The sequence below is a fragment of the Macaca mulatta genome, chromosome X, assembly GCF_049350105.2.
Source record: "Macaca mulatta isolate MMU2019108-1 chromosome X, T2T-MMU8v2.0, whole genome shotgun sequence".
Classification (NCBI taxonomy): Eukaryota; Metazoa; Chordata; class Mammalia; order Primates; family Cercopithecidae; genus Macaca; species Macaca mulatta.
The window spans coordinates 91,565,422-91,570,230 of NC_133426.1; positions in this window are offsets into that span (position 1 = coordinate 91,565,422).

Here is a 4,809-nt window from a genome sequence, read left to right on the forward strand (position 1 = left end):
CAGTTCTTCCCTATCTTAGGATATTGCATACCCAATGTACTTTATAGTTATTTTGAGAACTATAGGCAATAAAAAGAAGAGATTGGGTTGGCCAAGGCTATCCAGGTACCATCCAGCTCATGCCAGACATCATTTTATGCATTGGAGATACATGGTACACAGACATTAAATTATATATACCTGTCTATTTAGTGAAAAGGTACAATAAGTACCATGAAGAAAAACCACAGGATGGTATGAGAGAGTATAACAAAGATATCTAATTTATTTTTGTTTTAGTTTTAATGTGGAAATGTGGGTACCTTCCTTGGGAAATGCCAATTACACTGAGTAGTACTGGGCCAGGCAAAATGTGCAATCAAAAGCAAAAAGAACACTGTATTGCTTTAATCTTTTTTTTTTTTTAAACTGATTTATTTCCTTCTTTATTTTCTAGCTATATTGAGGTATAATTGACAAATGCAAATGTGTATATTTAAGATATACAACATGATGCTTTGAGATATATATATATATATGCTGAGAAATTATAATCACTATCAAGCTAATTAACATATTCACCACCTCACCTAGTTACCTTTTGTGTGGTGAGAACTTTTAAGATCTACTCTTAGGAAATTTTAGTTATCTGATATAGTATTATTAACCATAGTAATCATGCTATACATTAGATCTCCAGAAGTTATGTTTAATGTAAACATTGTACACTTTGACCAACATCTTTTTATTGTCCCCATGCTCCCCAAACCCTACCAACCACCATTCTGCTCTCTGCCTCTATGAGTTCTACTTTTTTACATTCCACATATAAGTGAAATCATGTGATATTTGTCTTTCTGTGCCTGGCTTATTTCACTTAGAATAATGTCCTCCAGGTTATCCATATTGTTGTAAATGGCAAGTTTTTTTCTTCTTTAAGACTGAATAATATTTAATTGTATATATGATATATACTATATATTTTTTAATCCAGTCATCTGTTGATGAACACTTAGGCTGATTCTATATCTTGGATATTGTGAATAATGCTGCAATAAACATGAGAATGCAGATACATCTTCAAGATACCGATTTTATTTCCATTGAATATATTTACTCAGTAGTGGGATGTCTGAATGATACGGTAGTTTGAGTTTAGTTTTTTGAGAAACCTCCATACTATTTTTCATAATGACTGTACTAATTTACATTCCCACCAACAGTGTACAAGGGTGCCCCTTTCTCCACATCCTCACCAACACTTATCTTTTATTTATTTTTTTGATAACAGCCATTCTAACAGGTGTGAGGTGATATCTCACTGTGGTTTTAATTTGCATCTCCCTAATGATTAGTGATGAGTATTTTTCAAATATCTGTTGTCCACTTTTATGTCTTCTTTAGAAAAATGTCTATTCAGATTCTTTGTCCATTTTAAAATTGAGTTATTTTATTACCATTGAGTTGTTTGAGCTCTGTATATATTTTAGATATTAACCCCTTAAAGGATGTATTATAGTTGTTGTAAATGGGATTGTTTTCTTGATTTTTCTAATTGCTGTTGCTAGTGTATAGACAATGAATTTTTTTTTTTTTTTTTTTTTTGAGACGGAGTCTTGCTCTGTCGCCCAGGCTGGGGTGCAGTGGCAGGATCTCAGCTCACTGCAAGCTCCACCTCCCGGGTTTACGCCATTCTCCTGCCTCAGCCTCCTGAGTAGCTGGGACTACAGGCGTCTGCCACCTCGCCCGGCTAGGTTTTTTTTTTGTATTTTTTAGTAGAGATGGGGTTTCACCGTGTTAGCCAGGATGGTCTCGATCTCCTGACCTCGTGATCCACCCGTCTCGGCCTCCCAAAGTGCTGGGATTACAGGCTTGAGCCACCGCGCCTGGCTAGACAATGAATTTTTATATGTTGATTTTGTTGTGCCCTGCAACTTTATTGAATTTTGTTTATTATTTCTTTTTTTTAAATTTATTTTTTATTATTATTATACTTTAAGTTCTAGGGTACACGTGCATAACGTGAAGGTTTGTTACATATGTATACTTGTGCCATGTTGCTGTGCTGCACCCATCAACTCGTCAGCACCCATCAACTCGTCATTTACATCAGGTATAACTCCCAATGCAACCCCTCCCCCCTCCCCCCTCCCCATGATAGGCCCCAGTGTGTGATGTTCCCCTTCCCAAGTCCAAGTGATCTCATTGTTCAGTTCCCACCTATGAGTGAGAACATGCGGTGTTTGGTTTTCTGTTCTTGTGATAGTTTGCTAAGAATGATGGTTTCCAGCTGCATCCATGTCCCTACAAAGGACACAAACTCATCCTTTTTTATGGCTGCATAGTATTCCATGGTGTATATGTGCCACATTTTCTTAATCCAGTCTGTCACTGATGGACATTTGGGTTGATTCCAAGTCTTTGCTATTGTGAATAGTGCCACAATAAACATACGTGTGCATGTGTCTTTATAGCAGCATGATTTATAATCCTTTGGGTATATACCCAGTAATGGGATGGCTGGGTCATATGGTACATCTGTGGTTTTGATTTGCATTTCTCTGTGATGATGAGCATTTTTTCATGTGTCTGTTGGCTGTATGAATGTCTTCTTTTGAGAAATGTCTGTTCATATCCTTTGCCCACTTTTTGATGGGGTTGTTTGTTTTTTTCTTGTAAATTTGTTTGAGTTCTTTGTAGGTTCTGGATATTAGCCCTTTGTCAGATGAGTAAATTGCAAAAATTTTCTCCCATTCTGTAGGTTGCCTGTTCACTCTGATGGTAGTTTCTTTTGCTGTGCAGAAGCTCTTTAGTTTAAGGAGATCCCATTTGTCAATTTTGGCTTTTGCTGCCATTGCTTTTGGTGTTTTAGACATGAAGTCTTTGCCCATGCCTATGTCCTGAATGGTACTACCTAGGATTTCCTCTAGGGTTTTTATGGTATTAGGTCTAAGATTTAAGTCTCTAATCCATCTTGAATTAATTTTCGTATAAGGAGTAAGGAAAGGATCCAGTTTCAGCTTTCTACTTATGGCTAGCCAATTTTCCCAGCACCATTTATTAAATAGGGAATCCTTTCCCCATTTCTTGTTTCTCTCAGGTTTGTCAAAGATCCGATGGCTGTAGGTGTGTGGTATTATTTCTGAGGACTCTGTTCTGTTCCATTGGTCTATATCTCTGTTTTGGTACCAGTACCATGCTGTTTTGGTTACTGTAGCGTTGTAGTATAGTTTGAAGTCAGGTAGCGTGATGCCTCCGGCTTTGTTCTTTTGACTTAGGATTTTCTTGGAGATGCGGGCTCTTTTTTGGTTCCATATGAACTTTAAAGCAGTTTTTTCGAATTCTGTGAAGAAACTCATTGGTAGCTTGATGGGGATGGCATTGAATCTATAAATAACCTTGGGCAGTATGGCCATTTTCACGATATTGATTCTTCCTATCCTTGAGCATGGTATGTTCTTCCAATTGTTTGTGTCCTCTTTTGTTTCACTGAGCAGTGGTTTGTAGTTCTCCTTGAAGAGGTCCTTTACATCCCTTGTAAGTTGGATTCCTAGGTATTTTATTCTCTTTGAAGCAATTGTGAATGGAAGTTCATTCATGATTTGGCTCTCTGTTTGTCTGTTACTGGTTTATAAGAATGCTTGTGATTTTTGCACATTAATTTTGTATCCTGAGACTTTGCTGAAGTTGCTTATCAGCTTAAGGAGATTTTGGGCTGAGACAATGGGGTTTTCTAAATATAGAATCATGTCATCTGCAAACAGGGACAATTTGACTTCTTCTTTTCCTAACTGAATACCCTTGATTTCTTTCTCTTGCCTGATTGCCCTAGCCAGAACTTCCAACACTATGTTGAATAGGAGTGGTGAGAGAGGGCATCCCTGTCTTGTGCCAGTTTTCAAAGGGAATTTTTCCAGTTTTTGCCCATTCAGTATGATATTGGCTGTGGGTTTGTCATAAATAGCTCTTATTATTTTGAGGTACGTTCCATCAATACCGAATTTATTGAGCGTTTTTGGCATGAAGGGCTGTTGAATTTTGTCAAAAGCCTTTTCTGCATCTATTGAGATAATCATGTGGTTCTTGTCTTTAGTTCTGTTTATATGCTGGATTATGTTTATTGATTTGCGAATGTTGAACCAGCCTTGCATCCCAGGGATGAAGCCCACTTGATCATGGTGGATAAGCTTTTTGATGTGCTGCTGAATCCGGTTTGCCAGTATTTTACTGAGGATTTTTGCATCGATGTTCATCAGGGATATTGATCTAAAATTCTCTTTTTTTGTTGTGTCTCTGCCAGGCTTTGGTATCAGGATGATGCTGGCCTCATAAAATGAGTTAGGGAGGATTCCCTCTTTTTCTATTGATTGGAATAGTTTCAGAAGGAATGGTACCAGCTCCTCCTTGTACCTCTGGTAGAATTCAGCTGTGAATCCATCTGGTCCTGGACTTTCTTTGGTTGGTAGGCTATTAATTATTGCCTCAATTTCAGAGCCTGCTATTGGTCTATTGAGGGATTCAACTTCTTCCTGGTTTAGTCTTGGAAGAGTGTACGTGTCCAGGAAATTATCCATTTCTTCTAGATTTTCTAGTTTATTTGCATAGAGGTGTTTATAGTATTCTCTGATGGTAGTTTGTATTTCTGTGGGGTCGGTGGTGATATCCCCTTTATCATTTTTTATTGCATCTCTTTGATTCTTGTCTCTTTTCTTCTTTATTAGTCTTGCTAGCGGTCTGTCAATTTTGTTGATCTTTTCAAAAACCAACTCCTGGATTCATTGATTTTTTGGAGGGTTTTTTGTGTCTCTATCTCCTTCAGTTCTGCTCTGA